The sequence below is a fragment of the Oratosquilla oratoria genome, unplaced genomic scaffold (assembly GCF_046742065.1).
Source record: "Oratosquilla oratoria isolate Oo_2021 unplaced genomic scaffold, ASM4674206v1 SCAFFOLD106, whole genome shotgun sequence".
In the NCBI taxonomy this organism is placed as follows: Eukaryota; Metazoa; Arthropoda; class Malacostraca; order Stomatopoda; family Squillidae; genus Oratosquilla; species Oratosquilla oratoria.
Genome location: NW_027467463.1, coordinates 345331 through 365632, shown reverse-complemented (window position 1 = coordinate 365632; position 20302 = coordinate 345331). Strand labels below are relative to the sequence as shown.

The following is a 20302-nucleotide window of genomic DNA, read 5'->3' as shown; positions in this document are numbered from 1 at the left end:
TTATAAAAAATTCAAGGAAATACTCTAATTCTTCTGAGTCATCAGTAACAGTACACTCATCAGATATTCCTACATCCTCTGTGAAAGGAAATAAAGTTGGAGTGAATCTGCTGGAACTCCATCTTGGGGTCTCAAGCCTATCAATTGCCGAGTTCTCCCGCGGCTGTACGTGCTCCCAAACCAGGCAGCCTCTCGCTGTAGCTGCATCCTCTCCGCTTGTGGAAGCACCTACGGTTGCAGTGGACTCGACTACAAAAAAAGTTTAGACTAAATGTTACTTTTCTAGAACGTTAATAATAAATCAACAGTGGTATAAGCATTTGCAACAAAATCATAATAGATTAGGAGTTGCGGGACTGAAACCTATGATCAGGAAAAACCTTCATGATAGAAGCCAAAGTAACGTTGAAAGCCACGGCGAGCACTGTTACAGTGACAAGAATATCTTATTTGAAAATAAAAAAGTTTTCCCTACGAAGAAAATTAAAACGAAATGAGCAAAGGAAATTATTTAGCTTGATCAGAATAATGCCGTGGACCAGAACGTCAACCGTTACACTTTCTTACAGGCAAGACAGCAACGACGGTTAGCAGTGACGTAATGTCGCTTACCTTTTGCCTAAGCTGTTTTTCGTGGGTTCATGTTGACGGGTATATTGTATGTATATTGATACATGTCATCTATATGAATGAGTTAATACGGTGTTAGAAATAAATAATCTGGAATTTATAGACCTCTAATAAATAAAAATGTAAATCTCATCAAAATTCTTATATTTGTAAAGCGGAGTTCTCACCTCCCGTGTAAGTTTTTTGTATTCTATTACTGAAGCTAAATTTTCGAAATAATAAATTTCATATTCTGAACTCTTAATTCGATGCTTATGTCCTTTGCCCTATGCTGATAATCTAGACGTATAAAAGCTAGGTAACTATTCTATTTCTCAATGAATGAACAGTATTTCTGAATGAATAATCTAACTCCCGTTTACCTAAATTACTAAACTCACCTAAGTTGAAAGGGAAGGGTGAGTGTATCTTTGGGAGTGTAAGTGGGAGGTTATCAGGAGTGAAGAGAGGGCGAGGGAGGGAAGGGGTGGCTATTCTAGTAAGTGAGGAGATAGGTAAAGGGATAGTGGAGTGGAAGGAGGTTTCTTCAAGGATAATGTGGATGAAGGTGAAACTGGGAAAGGAGATGTGGGTCTTTGTAAGTGCATATGGGCCGGGCAGTGAGAAGAGCATGGAAGAAAGGGAGGCCTTTTGGATAGATTTAAATGAGTGCATAGAGGGTTTAGGAAGAAATGTCAATGTAATAGTACTGGGAGACCTTAATGCTAGAGTGGGAAATGGTCCAATCGATGGAGTGGTTGGGAAGTGTGGAGTTCCAGGAAAGAATCGTAGTGGAGAGTTGATGGTGGAAATGTGTCTAGAAAGAGAGCTGATGATAGCAAATACAGTGTTTCGGAAGAAAGTCAAGCATAAGTACACATGGGAGAGGGTGGTGGAGGGAAGGGTGGTAGATAGAGCGCTAATGGATTATGTAGTGGTAAATAGGATTATGATAGGAAGAGTTAAGGATGTACATGTGCTAAGGGGAGAGGGTGGGGGAATATCAGATCATTTTTTGGTGGAAGGTAAGTTGAGAGTGGAGGATAGATGGAGAAGGAGGAAAGGGACAAAAGGTAGGGAGGTTCTTAGAGTGAACTCCTTGAATGAAAAGGAAAAGGAGAAGGAGTACGAAAAGAAGCTGAAGGAGGAGTGGGAGGGAGTAAAGGATAGAGCAGAGATGGGTGTGGAGGAGGAATGGGGATGGTTCAAGGAGGGAGTCTTAAAGTGTGCAAGGATGGTGTGTGGAACAAGAAGGACAGGGGGAAATAGAAGAAAGGGTAGTGAATGGTGGGATGAGGAAACAAAGAAGGTTGTAGAAGAGAAGAAGCGAGCATTCACAGATTGGTTACAAAAGAGGACAGGGGAGTCATATGAGACGTACAAAGAAAAGAAAAGAGAAGTAAAGCAAAAGGTAAAGGAGGCAAAGAGGAGAGCAGATGTGAAATGGGGTAGGAGTATGACAGAAAATTTTGAAAGTAATAAAAAGATGTTTTGGAAAGAAATTAAGAGAGGAAGAGGAGGCGAATCAAGTAGGGAAGAAAAGGTAAAAGGTACAGATGGAGAGTTGATAATGGAAGAGATGGCAGTGAGGGGAAGATGGGCAGAATATTTTAGGGAGTTGCTGAATGTGAAGGAGGATAGGGAAGGAAAGATAGCTGCAGTGGGAAATACGAAGAAAATGAGAGTGATGAGTGAGGAGAATGGAGGAGAAATAAGGAAGGATGAGGTGAAGGCAGTTATAAAGATGATGAAAGCAGGTAAGGCACCTGGTCTGGATGGATGTCATGCAGAATGTCTGAAAAAGGGAGGTTCAGTGATGGTGGACTGGTTGGTGAGATTATTTAATGTTTGCTGGAGAGAGGGTAGAGTACTGGAGGACTGGAGTAGTGCCTGTATAGTTCCTCTTTACAAGGGAAAAGGGGACAAGTGTGAATGTAGTAATTTCAGAGGGATTAGCCTGTTGAGTGTAGTAGGGAAGGCTTATGGGAGAATCTTAATTGAGAGGATTAGGAGAGGAACAGAAGGAGTAATTGGTGAGGAACAGTGTGGATTTAGGACGGGTAGAGGTTGTGTAGATCAGATCTTTGTGGTAAGACAGATATGTGAGAAAGCTATAGGAAAGGGGAAGGATGTTTTTTGGGCTTTTATGGATCTGGAAAAGGCTTATGATAGGGTAGACAGAAAGGCACTGTGGGAGGTTATGCAGATTTATGGGATAGGAGGAAAGCTTTTGGGAGCTGTCAAGAGTTTTTATGTGAGTAGTAGAGCATGTGTTAGGATTGGAAATGGAGAGAGTGAGTGGTTTGAAGTAAAGGTGGGACTTCGTCAAGGATGCGTTATGTCGCCCTGGCTGTTCAACTTATACATGGATGGGGTGGTGCGAGAGGTGAATGCTAGGGTAGTGAGTCAGGGATTGGAGATGGTTAAAGAAAATGGAGAAAAGTGGGAGGTGAGCCAGCTGTTGTTTGCGGACGACACTGCGCTTGTGGCAGGGTCAGAGGAGGGATTGAGGAAGCTGGTGGCAGAGTTTGGGAGAGTATGTGACCTCAGCTCAGTCCGCTCGTGACCTCAGCTAGAGACCTCGTTTTTCTGCACAGACACCAGCTAGTGAATACCTGTGAATTTTATATCTCCGAATAGTGTTAAGTGATTGTGTTGTGTTTTTGTAATTGTATACGTATAGCGCTATACAGTTACAGATATAAGATAAAGTGCAGGGTTCTATTCAATTTCAAAACAGTTTTCTGTTACCGTATTCCAAAGGTAGGAGAAATAGTATAAGGTAAGCAGAGTAAGCTTCGCGTATTTAGTTTATTAGAGACCGCTTTGATTTGTTGTTGTTGTTGATTTGTATTTTCTCTTTGCCGTTTTTATTGCTAAAGGGGGAGCGAAATGGCTTGTGAAGGTTGCGTGAACCTAGAGGTCCGTCTCAGGATGTGTGAGGAGGCAATTCGGCTTCTCAGGAGTGCGCTCCGTGAGAAGAGTGAACCCTCCCCACAACCCAAAGAGCGTTCCACTTCTTCACCTACTGTCACTGCCATGAGCGAGTGGCGCTCCGTGGGGTCCCGTTTGTCGAGCCCGCGTTCGGTAGACGTGTGCCCTGTGGAGCAACCGCTGGCTCTAGTCAATCGTTTTGCTCTACTGGAGGATGAAGTGGCTGAAAACCAGGAGTTCTTGGTGGTGGGGGACTCCATGGTTCGAGGCTATGACGACATCCTGCAGCGAAAGACTAAGCGACGTTGCAAGCTTGTATGTCAACCGGGCCGTGGGATCGTTGATTGTACCCGGTCCATCAGGGAGCAAGGACGGAAGAACACGGTTACGATTGTACATACGGGTAGTAACGATGTAGGTAGGGTAAGATCAGAGGAGCTTGTTCGGAATTACAAGGTCCTCCTTCAGGAGATGAAGGAACGTGGGAGCCGTCACGTAGTCTGTGGGATCCTCCCGAGGATCTACGCAGGTTCGTGTTGGAACAGTAGAGCCATAGGGATCAATGATAGGATATCGCAGTTGTGCACACAATTGGGATACCACTTTCTTGATCCTTGGTATCTCTTTTCTAGGCGCCATGACCTTTACGCTTCTGATGGGATCCACCTTACCCGCAGAGGCAAAGATGTTCTTACAAACCTCATTGTGGGAGTTTGTAATGAACCAGCTCCTTTTTTAGGGTAGAAGGCCAAAGGGAAGGGGAAATAGAATGTACTTGGGAAAACAGTGTAGAGTATAGCATTAATGTAGAACAATGTACCAGTATAGGACAAAATATAATTTTAGGATATAATGTCGCTAGAGGACGAAATGTCACATTAGGATATAATGTCATAGGACAAAATGTCGCAATGGGATATAATGACAGTGGACAAAAGATCACGATGGGAAGTAATGATAAAGGAGAACAAAATATCACGATAGGATGTAATGATAATGGAGGAGAAAATATCACGGTAGGATATAATGTCATTGAAGGCCAAAATGTAATTTTAGGAAGGGATACCGGACAGAATGTCAATGAAGGCCAAAATATCATGATAGGATGTAATATCGCTAGAGGACGAAATGACACATTAGGATGTAATGTCTTAGGACAAAATGTCACAATGGGATGTAATGACAGTGGAGGACAAAAGATCACAATGGGAAATAATGATAGTGGAGAACAAAATATCACGATAGGATGTAATGATAATGGAGGAGAAAATATCATGGTAGGTTATAATGTCAGTGAAGAACAAAATATAATTTTAGGAAGAGATACCGGACAGAATGTCAATGAAGGCCAAAATATCAAGATAGGATGTAATGACAGTGGAAGACAAAAGATCACGATGGGATGTAATTATAGTGGAGGAAAAAATATCACGGTAGGATATAATGTCACTGGAGGACAAAATATAATTTTAGAAAGGGATGCCGGACATAATGTCACTGAACGACGGGAGGCCGGCGTGAATCACGGTGACGTAGGCGGACAAAATGTACAAAATAGATCGGATGACCGTAATCGACCAGATGTCCGTGATGGGGGAAATGTTAATTTTGATAGGAGAAATGTTAATGAGGCATTGAATGTCAATGAAGGACCAAATAATAATAATATAGAGCAAGGCATAAATAAAAAACAAAATGATAATATAAGACATGATATTGAAACTCAAAATGTGTCAAAAAGAAATAATCAGGAGTTTCTTAAAACTATGTACTTTAATGCTCGTAGTATTAGGAACAAATTTCAAGAAATACAGGCGTATGTCAAAAGCGAAAATCTCGATATGATAGGAATAACTGAGACATGGTTAAATGGTACAGAGTTCGAAGCTGAATTTAATATTGCGGGATTTAAACACTTTCATCAGGATAGAAACCACAAGAAAGGTGGGGGTGTTCTATTGTACGTTAAAAACAATGTTCATGCTTGTGTTTTAGAGAAAGTGAAACAGGATGCATATGACAGTTTGTGGGTTGAGTTAACCCAAACAAATGGACAAAAAATGAATATAGGTGTAATATATAGGCCAAAGACATTATCATTAGCAGACGACAAACTGTTATTTCAAGAACTGTCTAGTTTCTGCAACCGGGATTTATTGATAATGGGTGATTTCAATTTTACTGACATTGATTGGATGACCCTTGAACATGGCCATATAGGTAGTCGCTTGATTGATTTTCTTGGTGACAATTACTTAATTCAGCATGTAAAAGAGCCCACAAGATATGGAAACATACTCGATTTATTGATCACTAGCCGCGAAAGCATGGCAACTGATGTAGAAGTCGGTGAATCTGTTGCAAATAGCGATCACAACTTAGTCAGATTCAAACTCCTAAACAATTTTAGAATAGATACTTGTGCTTCTAAAATACCCGATTTCAGTAAAGCTCAGTTCATAGAACTACGTCAGGAGCTTCAGCTTACAGATTGGGAGGAAAAATTAAACGAAAGGCCTGTAGATCAGATGTGGGAAATATTTCAAAATACGCTCACTAAGATGATTCAAACTTACATTCCTTTTAAGGACAGACGTCCCCCAAATCAGGCTCGCCCAAAGTGGCTCGACAAAGAAACTGAAAAAAGTATTGCTAAAAAGAGACAGGCTTATAAGAAATATAAGTGCTCGGGTGCATCTAATGACTATGAAAGTTATGTATCAATACAGAGAGATTTAAAAAAGACAATAAGAAAAAGAAAACGACAATACGAAATGAACATCGCTGAGAAATCCAAAGAGAATCCCAAAGAATTCTATAGTTACATTAGAGATAAAAAGGTTGTTAGGAATCACATTGGTCCACTATTATCTGCTGACGGTCAACTTGAATATTCAAATGAAGGAATGTGTAATCTCTTAAACAATTATTTTAGCTCGGTATTCGTAAACGAAACACCTCAAAGTGAATTCCAAACTGAAACCTGTGAAAAGTCTGGGGTAAACTTACTCACTACGGTAAATATAACAAAAGAAAAAATTAAAAGGTGTATAGACAAACTCAAAGTTAACAAAACACCAGGGCCTGACGGTTGGCATCCAAGAATCTTAAAGGAAATGAAAAATGAGATTGTTGTTCCATTAGAAATTATTTTCAAGAAATCCATCATATCCGGAGATGTCCCAAGAGAATGGAAGCTAGCTAACGTTACTCCCATATTCAAAAAAGGTGACAAAAAGAAACCAAATAACTATAGGCCTATAAGTTTGACTTCGATCGTAGGAAAAATAATGGAAACTATCATCAGAGATGATATCGAATATCATTTAGAAAGTAACCGTTTGATAAATGATAGCCAGCATGGTTTCAGACGGAAACGTTCTTGCGTGACTAACTTACTCGAATTCTACAACACAGTTATCTCGAATTATGACAAAAGAAACAATATAGATTTAATATATCTAGACTTTGCTAAAGCTTTTGATACCGTCCCACACGAAAGACTACTTACTAAATTAGCTTTGCATGGAATAAGTGGTAGCCTATTAGGTTGGACTAGTAATTGGTTGAAAGGTCGAAAACAGAGAGTTGTTTTAAATGGAAAAACTTCTGGATGGAAAAATGTTGCAAGTGGAGTTCCTCAGGGTTCCGTTCTTGGGCCACTTCTATTCATAGTATATATAAATGATATAGACAATGGACTAAAATCTACTGTTTCCAAATTTGCTGATGATACAAAACTGTGCGGAGTGGCAAATGATCACTCAAACCAATTAGATATTCAAGAAGATTTAGATCAATTACAGCAATGGTCTGAAAAGTGGCTAATGAAATTTAACACAAGTAAATGCAAGGTAATGCACATAGGTAAAAATAACAGTAAGTACGATTACAAGTTATTTGGAAATTCGTTAACAAAAGTGGATAGTGAAAAAGATCTCGGCGTAATTATCAGTAACGACCTCAAATCATCCAAGCAGTGTATTTCAGCCTCTGAGAAAGCAAATAAGATTCTGGGATTGATTGCGCGATCTTTTGATTTCAAAAGTCCATCACTCATTAACAAGCTATATAAATCGTTAGTTCGTCCACATTTGGAATATGCTGTTTCCGTATGGTCACCGAATCTCATTAAAGACATTGACAGACTGGAAAAGGTACAACGGCGAGCCACAAAACTGATTCCAAATATCAAAAATAAATCATACGAAAATCGACTTAAGCACATGAATCTGTTTTCCCTAAAAAAGCGTAGACTCAGAGGTGACTTGATACAGGTCTTTAAGATTTTAAAGGGAATTGACAACATCAAAAGTGACAAAATTTTCACATTGAATGAGAATCAGACAAGAAACAATGGTCTCAAACTGTCCGGAAATAGATTCAATTTGGAAGTAGGTAGAAACAACTTTGCCAACCGTGTAGTTAATGAATGGAATAAACTTCCTGCACAGGTAGTGCAATGTAGTTCAGTTCGAAGCTTTAAGAATCATTTAGATAAATACCTAAGTAAGATGCTGTAATTATTATAATTTATGTTATATTATTTGTTTTTGTTTTGTTATAATTTGTCTGTCTGATTTTCATTTATTATTAGTTATATGTCAATTTATTATCATTTACTATTTACCTGTTTGTTTGTTATTCAACTATACCAATGCATTTATTTATGTATTTTAATTGTTATTTACATTGTTATAGTTTTAATTTATTTATTTTTTATTTTTTTTTATTTTTTTTTGCATCCGACCTAGATATGGATCAAAAGGTCTCCTGTCGGCATGCTCCGCCTTTGTAATCCTTTGTAATCCTTTGAAGAAAGCTAAAGATAAATGTTGGTAAAAGTAAGGTGATGAGATGTACAAGCGGTGAAAGTGGCAGTAGACTGGAAGTGAGCATTAAGGGAGAGCGACTGGAGGAAGTGGATAGTTTTAGATACTTGGGTGCAAGTGTAGCAGGAAAAGGTGGAGTGAAGGTGGAGGTAGAATGTAGATTGAGAGAAGCGAGTAAATGCCTTGGTGGTTTAAAGAGTGTAATGAGAAATAGACATTTGGGAATGGATGCGAAGAGGAGACTGTATGAAGGAGTGATTGTGCCAACAGCACTGTATGGGGCAGAAACGTGGAACATAAGAGAAAAAGAGAGAAGGAGTTTGAATGTGTTTGAGATGAGGTGTCTGAGAAGTATGGTGGGGGTTACTAGGCTAGATAGAGTGAGAAATGAGGAGGTGAGGAGGAGAACAGGGGTGAAAAAGGATTTGGGAGAGAGGGTTGATGAAAGAATATTAGGATGGTTTGGACACATGGAAAGAATGAGTGAAGAAAGACTAGTAAAAGAGGTATGGAAGGCAGATGTGGAGGGAGTGAACATGAGGGGACGTCCTAGGATGAGGTGGATGGATGGGGTGAAGGGGGCTTTGGGGAAGATGGGAATGTCTGTTGAGGAAGGAAGGGAGAGGACGGAAGACAGAGGTGAGTGGAGAATGGTTGTATATGGATGATGTTGTGACTGCATGGGGAGAAATGGGCGGGGGGGTGGGGGGTGGGGTAGTGTGTGTGAGTGAGTTTTGACGCAGCCCGAAGGGATTTCTCCCCGTCCTCTCCTTATATGCAAGGGGGGACGGAGAGGGGGGGTCGCCGATTAAATGAAGCGGCCTTGCTGTGGATGTGCTGTGTCCTGCGACACTGCTTCTGACCCAGGGCGGTGGGCAGGGTGCAGGGATGACCCATCATCCAGGAGGTGCTCAGATGAGAGGAAGGGTGGGAGGGGTGTGGAGTGTATTTAGGGATGAAATGGGTGGGAGTGTTTTTATGCCTTTCCCTTTTTGGCTACCTCCCTTGGAAGGGGGAAAAAGCCTTGGTATATGTATGTATGTACTAAACTCACCTGATTCTTCGCTCCTAACTCTAACACGCTTTGACCCTGGTGTTATTATTGTGCCATTTATGGAATCCTCACTGGCATCGTCTGGAAATGTGTATGATTCGGAAGTCGTACAGCATTGCACATAAAGTAATTTTATGGCTTATTAGACTATGATAAACGTCAACTGAAACAATTTTATTAACACATCAATTTATTAAAAAAAATAGGCGTTACTTACCGCTTTCATAAAGTAATTCTTCGTTTATATATACGATCGGACTGATGAGAGCCATCAGAACCATATAAGGAGTCATTGTCGCTTAGAAGCATAACATCGTCCTGCTCATCAAATTCGTAACAGTACCCCTTTGACATCTTGATTGCAACTAACGTGGTGGGCGTGGCCTCGACTCAGTGACAGGTAAGATGCCAGATACCGCCATACAGCCGCAGTTATATTTGCCTACACAAATTACTCCTTTTTACTAATTTCGTGATTGATTATGACTGGAACACTGTGTACTGGCACAGAACGTGTGCCATACCCACCAGAGATGGATTTAAGTACTGGCACAGATGCTGTGACGCAACCACTGAAAGGGTTAAAGGTTGTGAAGTCGTATTCAGATAGTGAAAGGTGATTCTGACTTTAGTGTGGACAACAGTGGATGAAATATTGTGGAGAATCAAGTGATTGAAACTGAGTAACAAAGGAATACAGATCAGACACATTTTGGCTTGTCACACACTAGGAAAACTACGACAGGACGGTACCCAGAATGCGATTGTCATTTTCATATCAAGGAAGACTAAAGTACATGTACTGAAGAACGCCAAGAAACTGAAGAGGACGAGCATTTACGTGTTTTGGCGTTTTATGATTTTTTTTTTTATTTGACCAAATGACAAGAATCTTGTCATCGGAGTTTAATGGGTTAAGTGATCACCTGCCTGTATACACAATTAACCCAATAAAAATCCATCGCAAATCAAAACCAGAAATTATAATAAAGCGTAAAATAGATGACAAAAGTATTGCAAAATCAAGTGCTTGAATGAAGAAAACTGTAATCTGGTTTACAAGTCAGAAAATGCCAATCAATCATATACCAAGAGAGAGAGAGAGAGAGAGAGAGAGAGAGAGAGAGAGAGAGAGAGAGAGAGAGAGAGAGAGAAAAAATATACTAACAGCCTTAAGGATGCATGTCGAAAGAGAAACCAACTCTACAAGAAATTGATTAAAAGCAAGTCCACGCCTGACGAAATCAAAATGTACAAAACAGACAACAATCCTACACAATTGCAAGAAAAAACACCAAGATACTCTGAAAATAATTAAGGTAATATAAATAAGATGGGAAGTGATAACTTAGCTAGGCCAAAAGGTAGAAATCACAATGAATACAAAGACCTTATTAAAAAAGGCAAAACAAAAAAAAGATACAACAAATTAATTGGATTTCCTCTCCCACATAGGACCTAAATTTGCGAAGCAAACAAAAACTAATCAAACTTGAGACTTATGAAACAACGAATCAGTAACTTTTTTATTGCCAGTCACCGACAACGAGCTTATGAACACCTTTAAACCAATGCAAAGCAAGAAATCGCTTGATTATCTAGGAATCAATGAGCCTCGTAGAGCAAATCATGCCAAACATAAAAAATCATTTTTTAGCAATATGCAACTAGTCATTTGAGCAAGGATTATTCTCAGATGCTATGAAATCAGCAAAAGTAGTTCCAGTATCTAAATCAGGCAACAAATCTAGCTATAACAACTACTGACCAATTCCACTATTACCAGTTTTCTAAACTGCGGGAGAAGTTATTGTTGGAGAACTTCAAGAACAATGCAGTGTCCTTTCTACCTACATCTACCGACTCTCACCCACAAGACTAGTATGTGCATATGCATTGCACCACATTAGTTAGGGACACAGTGGATAAAAAAAGATGCATTGGTGTACCTAGGTATCCAAGGGAAAAGGAGAAACATCGCCAAGGAAATTCTGAAAGAATTACAAGCGGAAGGACATGGCTTGGATAGGAAAATCGAGAGACCTATAGGATGGGCAGATACTCTAAAGAAAAACAATACAGGCCACTGAAAGTAAAGCTTCTCAAACAATTCCAGAGGAAGTACTATCCACAACGAGTTTAGCAAATAGTTGAAGTCTTAAAGTTTTCTTCTTACAGCAAACTTTTACATCATACTTCCTTGATCTTTTAAGCTGTCTTTAAGAAGTTAATGCCGACCTTTTAAAGCCACTTTTAATTATTCAATGGGCATAATGCAAAGGGATGCATTCCCTTACGGAATTGACATTTAGAGAACCCCAATACTAATGATAGACCCTCTTTGGTAAGTCAAATAAACTTTTTCTTGGACAAAACAGTTAATATCATGAAACTGTCAAATTGTGTATCACAGTGGTAATCGCAATCTTGAGTAAAAATTTACTTCAGGATCAATTGGGGTGTTACTGTGATTAAATACTGTAAATTCTTTGTTATTTTGACTATATCTTTGTACTAGTTAATAGTGGTGTATACATCTGGCACCAACTCTTTCCAAAATGACATATGAACAAAGACTGTCCAAATTAGAATGACCAACTCTGGAACAAAGGGAAAGAGGAGACTTACTACCTATAGAATTATGAAGGGAATGGAAATCTTAGATAAGAATAATTTATTGAATGGGTCAATGGAGAAACAAGAGAAATAGAAACTAAAAAATAATTACAGAAGAGATCTTAAGAAAGAAAAATCTTCCCACACAGTGATAGGTACTTGGAACAAATTAGACAGTGTGCAAACACTACAAGATTAAGAAAAAACTATGCCAAGAGATACAAAGACGGCACCAGAAGCATAGCTCCCTTCCCGTATAATACAACTAGGTAAATCCGAGTCACCTCAATTTGTCCTCTTTGGCTCTGACAAAAAGACTACATGACCTGGTTTCAGAATTAACTTCCATCTACAATTTCAAGGATTATGTCAAGGTCAAAGTAGCAAATTTAAAGTCTTATATATATATATATATATATAAAAAAAAAAAAAAAAAAAAAAAATATTCACTCTCACCAAGGATATGGTGCATCTGCACAACCATTTAGTGAGAAATTGTACTTTAGAACTTTCAGACGTTGTTTACACACTACCACACCCCCACCTCAAAGCTCTACTCTAATTTCACTGGATTCATATCATTGGACAGGAGTAATAATAAAATCAAAGCACTAAGTTGCATGATCTTATGAGTGATGCAGATATCAAGAGTTCCTCATGGCCTTAACATAAAACGTTCCATCATGAGTTGGTACTACCCCTACTAAGACTTTACCAAAACAACTTCCCTCTACTCCTCTCCCCTATCACAACCTTTGCAGGCGAACCACCCTTTCACAAGATTGCATCTTGCCCAGGTGAATGAATACATCTACTTCTCCATGTTCTTATGATTAAGTAAATTTTACAGTATTTTCCTATGATGAAACTGCTCAAATCCATGTTTATTTATCTTGTTGCAAGAAAGATATATACTTTTGTGCTTGCATACACTCATGCATTAGCTACTTTACATCAGATCCTGGTAGTAGTGGCAAGCCTTCAACAGAACCTACTGTTATGTGACCTGCCAAATTGCCTTGACCTGCGAGTCCAACCGCCAAGACACTTGCATCTCAAACTGGCAGATTCAACCATACAATATTGCCATATAACAGTTAATGCAATTCACTACTTTGTGTAGAAATGTATAGAGCTAAAATAAGTATTGACCATGCTGTTCTATAATGTAATGATTTGAAAAACTTAACCCATTTACGCCGCTCGTTGCGTCAACGCAACATGAAACAAGCTACAACATGATGTCGAGCTACACCGATAGAACGGCATGTTGTATCCTGTAGCTGCTTCCGATACCAGTAGACACCCAGAACTCCCAGTGGAAGGTTCATATGATGTCACACGTCTCATTATTTGAGGGGAAAAGCAAGTGAAAGAAGCTCCATTTTCTGAAATACAATGTCTTCATCAAAAAGGAGGTGAGTAAGGAAAACTATCATCGGGGATTTGTTCATATCTATTTCATAAGAATCTTCTATGTTTCTTTTCATGACAACACTTTTGAACCATATTTTCTTTGATAGTATACTGATGGCAGTTGTGTAAAAACTTTATAAAGAAAAAGTTGCGCTAACGCAACTATCGGCACCGGCCTCTTCATTGAAGTAGTTATTTTGTAACGCATATTTTTTTTTTGTGCATATAATTGCAGTGAATGAATACATCTGTGTAGCCTAACTTGTTTGTTGAAAGCATACATATCGTCTACAAACATTTTACGATATATAAATTCCATTATTATTATTTTTTCAGAAAAATGAATTTGAACGAGATCTTAGACGAGCTAGAGAGACCTACTATGTCTGACGAGAGTGAAATTAGTGATGAAGATGAATCCAATGGAATGGTAAAACAAACTGAAACACATGACGTTTACATTATGCCTGCAAATGATGGTGCTGTGACAGATGAAGATTCTGGCGAAGAAGAAAGCATGGATATCTCTAATCTTCCCAGAACACAGCTAACTGCTTTTGCAGTGTTAGATTCCACAGTGTCGCAAGATGATGTAGATGAAAATGCTGAAAGACAAGCATCCCAGAAAAAGAAAATCATAAAACTCAGAAAATGGAAAGCACAGGATCTCCCAGAAAAGACAAATGTTCCATGTTACCCATATAAACCATCAATTGCTGACATTCCACATAAGCCTAGTGAGACCCTTGAGCTTTTTTTGGATGTATTAGCTATTGATCACCTTGTGAAACAAACTGTAAGCTATGCAGTACAGAATGGTAAACATTCATTTACGCTGACAAGTGATGAAATGAAAACCTTCATAGGAATTTTGTTAGTGTCAGGCTACTGTTGCGTTCCACGTCGCAGACTGTATTGGCAGAGACAACCAGACGTGTATAATGAGCTTATTGCTGACTCCATGCGCAGCGATCGCTTTGATGAGATCATGAAATATTTTCATGCTGCAGACAACACAAAGCTTCCCAAAAATGACAAGTATGGCAAAGTTTCTCCCCTCATGAAAATCCTGAATGGCAACTTTCTCAAGTACGGGGAAGTATTTGGGCCAATAAATATATCCATTGATGAGTCAATGATACCTTATTTTGGTCGGTATCCCACAAAACAGTTCATCAGGGGAAAACCTGTACGATGGGGTTATAAAGCATGGGTTGCAGCTGATCCAAATGGCTATATTTTTATATATCTGTTTACCAAGGCAAAGATGGTGCAAAGGATAAGGCTAATGCATCTTATGGACTTGGTGGAAAAGTTGTACTTGATGTTTTGGATGTGATAGAAAAACGTTATCCAACAAAGAAGTTATCCCTTTACTTTGATAACTTCTTTACATCCCTCAAACTTGTAGAAAAAATCAAGAGCATGGGTCATGATGCTACTGGCACACTAAGAAAAAACCGAATCGAAAAATGCCCATTTACAAATCCTGCAAAGTTTATGAAATTACCTAGGGGAACTGAAGAACATTTTTGTGATGCTGAATCAGGGATAATTGCAGCACGCTGGCAAGATAATGGCATTGTAACAATTGCATCATCTGAGTATGGAGTATCACCACTAGTGAAGGCTGAACGCTATGTTGCTTCTCAGAAGAAACGTATGAATGTTTTGATGCCAAATGCCATCCATCAGTATAATCGGAAAATGGGTGGTGTTGATAGGGTAGATCAAAATATTGCTCAGTACAGGCCTTCAATTTGTGGGAAAAAGTGGTACTTTCCAATTGTCACATACTTGTTTACAGTATGTGTAAACAATGTGTTTGAGATGAGGTGTCTGAGAAGTATGGTGGAGGTTACTAGGCTGGATAGAGTGAGAAATGAGGAGGTGAGGAGGAGAACAGGGGTGAAAAAGGATTTGGGAGATAGGGTTGATGAAAGAATATTTGGATGGTTTGGACACATGGAAAGAATGAATGAAGAAAGACTAGTAAAAGAGGTATGGAAGGCAGATGTGGAGGGAGTGAACATGAGGGGACGTCCTAGGATGAGGTGGATGGATGGGGTGAAGGGGGCTTTGGGGAAGAGGGGAATGTCTGTTGAGGAAGGAAGGGAGAGGACGGAAGACAGAGGTGAGTGGAGAATGGTTGTATATGGATGATGTTGTGACTGCATGAGGAGGAATGGGCGGGGGTGGGGGGTGGGGGTGGGGGGGTAGTATGTGTGAGTAAATTTTGACGCAGCCCAAAGGGATTTCTCCCCGTCCTCGCCTTATATGCAAAGGGGGACGGAGAGGGGGGATCGCCGATTAAATGAAGCGGACTTGCTGTGGATGTACTGTGTCTTGCGACACTGCTTCTGACCCAGGGCGGTGGGCAGGGTGCAGGGATGACCCGTCATCCAGGAGGTGCTCAGATGAGAGGAAGGGCGGGAGGGGTGTGGAGTGTATTTAGGGATGAAATGGGTGGGAGTGTTTTTATGCCTTTCCCTTTTTGGCTACCTCCCTTGGAAGGGGGAAAAAGCCTTGGTATATGTATGTATGTATGTAAACAATGCCTGGATTTTTGCAAGAGAAGGAGGTTACAAAGAGGATATGTTATCATTCATACGTGCTGCTGCTACTGAATGGATACAGAATCACGGCAAAAAGCCAAATAATCCAGGAAGATCACGACCAGTTCTCAGTGTTGCAGGTGTATCGGCACAAATGCGCTATGATAATGTTGGGCATCACATCGTGAAATCGGATCCTCCAAAACGCTGTCGTTGCAGGTTGTGTAACAGTCAGACTGTATTCATATGCCAGAAATGTAAAGTATACCTGCATCAAAAGTGTTCAGTGCAGTACCATACCATGTAGGCCAGGAGAATCCTGTGAAAATATATCTAAGATAGGTTGTACTATTTCTTTATCATGATTTTTCTTTTTTATTATCACATGCACCTCATTTCTCCACTTCGAGAGCTGTATTATCTCTAAGGGCTGTATTCTTTGGTTTCCTTTAGTTTATAATAAAGAAATTCAAGGCTTCCTTTTTAGTCAGGAAATTCTAATTATGTATCAAAAGTGAGTTTTATACATAATTCTTAAAATTCTTCTTACGCAACATGTACTGCAGTCGAAACGCTGCTCATTGCGTTTGCGCAACAACACATTTTCGTCAATAAAATGAGAACCATTGTACATATGGAGTAATTTTCATCATATGTTTGCAGTTTAGGTTCACATTATGCATATATCAAAGCGGCAACATCAAATTCTTACTTTCATTTTTTTTCGGCTTAAATGGGTTAATATGTATACAACTGTAAAGTAATTATACTGTTGGCAACTGCCACACACCATCACTGGCTTTGGTGGAAAGCACCAGTGACTGAGGCAACAGAATAAAGAGAAGAACCCACAGTTTTTCTCCACCTCCAACTAATGTAGATCCAAACACTTGTCTACATTAACTAAATTCCAATTGTAACCAGTTAATACTGATGTACCTTTAGGGTTTGCATTTTTGGGAGAAATTTCCAGAAAAAATAATACCTTTCATTTATAAAGGCATAATAAATGCACCACAAAAGTCAAAACTTTACATAGCATAAACCAATTCAAGGTGGTCATAACTGTAAATGCACTTTACTTGTGAACTACAGCCTCCTCTCAATCCTCTGTAAATGCACACTGGTAACCTCCACTCGTTCAGAAGATCGAGGCACTCTCCTTACCTGCAATAAATGCAATTGTTATTTACATTTACTTACAAAGAGCATCATGCAACTGTTAAATCTACCGAATCCATGCAATGCAAGCTAGGAATCTTCATACAATTCTTGCAATCAATGACCAGTCATTCTTAGTCCTATGTAATTTCTATGATAAAGATTCCCGGGCAAAGCCTAGGTCAGGGATCACTTTGGCAAATGTGCAAAGCCTGGCACACTACTTTTCCAGGATGTGAAACCCATAGCTCACCACAATAATATAACTACAGTAATAAATTAGTGCAAGGGAATCACATGAGAGGTACAAAGTAAAAAATAAAACAAGATAAAGGAGGCTGATGTGAAATGGGATAAGAGTATGATAAAATCTTTTAAGTAATAAAAAATGTTTGGGAATGAAACTGAAGAAAGGCAAATTAAGTAGAGAAAAAGTAAAAGGTGTAGATGTAGAGATGATAATGGAAGAGAAGGCAGCAAGAGGAAGGTGGGCAGAGTATTTCAGGGGGCTGCTAAATGTGAAGGAGGATAGATAGGGAAAGGTAGTTGTAGTGGGAAGCGCTAAGAAAATGACCATGATGAGCAAGGGAAATGGAGAAATAAGGAAAGATGAAGTGAAGGCAGTTAAGATGAGAGCAGGTAAGGCACCTGGGTTGGATTGATGCCATGCAGAATGTCTGAAAAAAGGAAGTACAGTGATGGACTGGCTGGTGAGGTTAATGTTTAGGAGAGGGTAGTGTGCTGGAGGACTGGAGGAGTGCCTGTATAGTTCCACTTTACAAGGTGAAAAGTGTGAGTAATAGTTTCAGAGGGATCAGCTTTTTAAGTAGTTGGCAAGGCTTATGGGAGGGTCTTGATCAAGTGGATTAGTAGAGGAACGGGAGTAACTGGTGAGGAACAGTGTGTTAAGGACAGGTAGGAGGTTGCGTAGATCAGATTTTTGTGGTAAGATATGTGAGAAAGCTATAGGAAAAGGTAAGGATGTATTATGGGCTTTTATGGATTTGGAAAAGGCTTATGAAAGGGTAGACAGGAAGGCACTGTGGGATGTATTGCAGATACATGGAATAGGAGGAAAGCTAGAGCAGGAAAGAGCAGTCCAGAGTTTTTACAATAGTAGAGCTTGTGTTAGGATTAGAAACCGAGTTGTTTGAGGTAAAGGTAGGACTTCATCAGGGATGTGTTATGTTGCCCTGGCTCTTCAATTTATACATGGATGGGGTGGTGCGAGAGCAAGGGTCGTGGGTCAGGGATTGGAGATGGTTAAAGAAAATTGAGAAAAGTGGGAGATAAACCAGTTGTTCGCCAACAACTGCTTGTACCAAGATCTGGAGGTATTGAGGAAGTTAGTGACAGTTTGGGAAGGTGTGCGGAAGAAGTGCAAGAAAAATGTGGATAAAAGTAAGGTGATGATATGTACAAGGAGTGGCAGCAGACTGGGAGAGAGTACCGAGTAAGACTGGAAGTGGATAGTTCTAGATACTTCAGTGTGAATGTGGTGGGAAAGCGAGACGTGGAGGTATAATGTCGATTGAAAGTAGCAAGTAAATGCCTTGGGGGGATTAAAAAGTGTAACGAGAGATAGACATTTGGGAATGGATGCTAAGAGGAGTGCATGATTGACTGTGCTAACAGCACTGTATGGGACAAACTTTGAACATAAGAGGAAGAGGAGTTTGAATGCGAGATGAAATGCCCGTTAAGTATGATAGGGGTTACTAAGCTAGATAGAGAAATGAGGCAAGGAGAACAGGGGTGGAAAGGGTATTGGGAGATAAGGTTGATGAAAGTATTGAGATGGTTTGGAAACATGAAAAGCATGAGTGAAGAAAGACTAGTAAAAGGTGTGGAAGACAGAGGTGGAAGGAGTAAACAAAGGGTTGACTTAGGAGGAGATGGATGGATGGGGTAAAAGGGGCATTGAGAAAGGGTAACATCTATTGAAGAAAGACAGGAGAGGACAGATAGGGGTGAATGAAGAATGGTTGTATAGATGATGCTGTGATGCACCAGGGGGAGTGTGGTGGGGGATGGGGGGTGAGGAATTATGAAAAATAAATTGGCGCAGCCTGGAGGGATTTCTCCCAGTATTTTCTGCATGAGGAGATGAGAGGGGTTGTTACAATTACTATTAATATTTTCTTTGTTATTAGTGTCGTCATCATATTTAATTGTTAAACTTTATCATTATTACAATGAATCTGTAATGTTCACAGTTGTCACCAACTATGGTAACACAGGGAGGTAGTGAGGTCCACCCCATGTATAAAATGCTCACAGCCCATTTGTAAACCCGTTCCTTTGAAAAAGCATACCTGCGAAACAAGTCAGGAATAAACTGAAGACTAAGATTCCTGTGTTTCCTACTCCGCTTACATCATATATATATATATATATATATATATATATATATATACAGTATATAAAATACACACACACACATATAAATACATATATACATATTACTACAGGCGAGCAAATACTCCTAAATTTTCTCTGTGACTGCTAAGCAATTACTTTTTTCATACTGTTGTAATTGAACCATGATATTAATCAGAAGTTTTTCATTAACATGTGAATATCGAAAGACCTACCCGTCTCCTTAACAAGTGGGAGAAAACAGTTTCCGCCTTTTTATGCAGTTGCCCTGGAACGAGGTTTGCTTGCTCGATGAATACCATGTTCGGCTTCTGTTTGTGGTAAACATCGTCACTAAGACAAGCAAAATTTGAACTTCGATTTTTCGTAGGTGCGCATTTTTAGCGATCCTCATTTCGAATTTAGGCTCATTCACAAAAATGCGCAACTTAAAAAACAAGCCCTAGCAGGTGAAGTTCAGGAGACCATACAAGACTATAAATTTAGTATAAAAAACTTGGCCAATTTTGGGAGTGTTGAGGCCGCAAGGCACATGTGCACCTGTAGCGTCCACCAAGCTCATATCCGGCGTCCACAATTAAAGCGTCGCCACGTGAACCCAGAACCATCTTTCGATTGTAACCATCATTAACAACGTAGGAAATAATGTTGATATGATCAAAAACTGTCACACCTTGATAGCTCGCCGTGTAATGCCGAGAATTTGGAGTATGGTAGAAAATATTTATTGGATTATGGTCTCCACG

At 39.6% G+C, this 20302-nt stretch overlaps 1 protein-coding gene across 20 annotated transcripts in view; it reads right to left on the bottom strand.

Moving 5' to 3' along the window:
- LOC143022508 (uncharacterized) overlaps positions 1–20302 on the bottom strand; it is a 167139-nt gene that overhangs the window by 121795 nt on the left and 25042 nt on the right. For 13 of the 20 annotated variants that reach the window (XR_012966071.1, XR_012966072.1, XM_076180747.1 and 10 more), the window contains one exon: positions 17099–17183. The exons of 5 other annotated variants lie outside the window; for them this stretch is intronic. The gene's annotated coding sequence lies outside the window, so the exon portion shown is untranslated. Of the gene's footprint in view, positions 1–17098; positions 17184–19771; positions 19868–20302 lie in introns of all 20 variants that reach the window. 2 more of the 20 variants (XM_076180736.1, XM_076180737.1) reach the window with 1 other exon arrangement.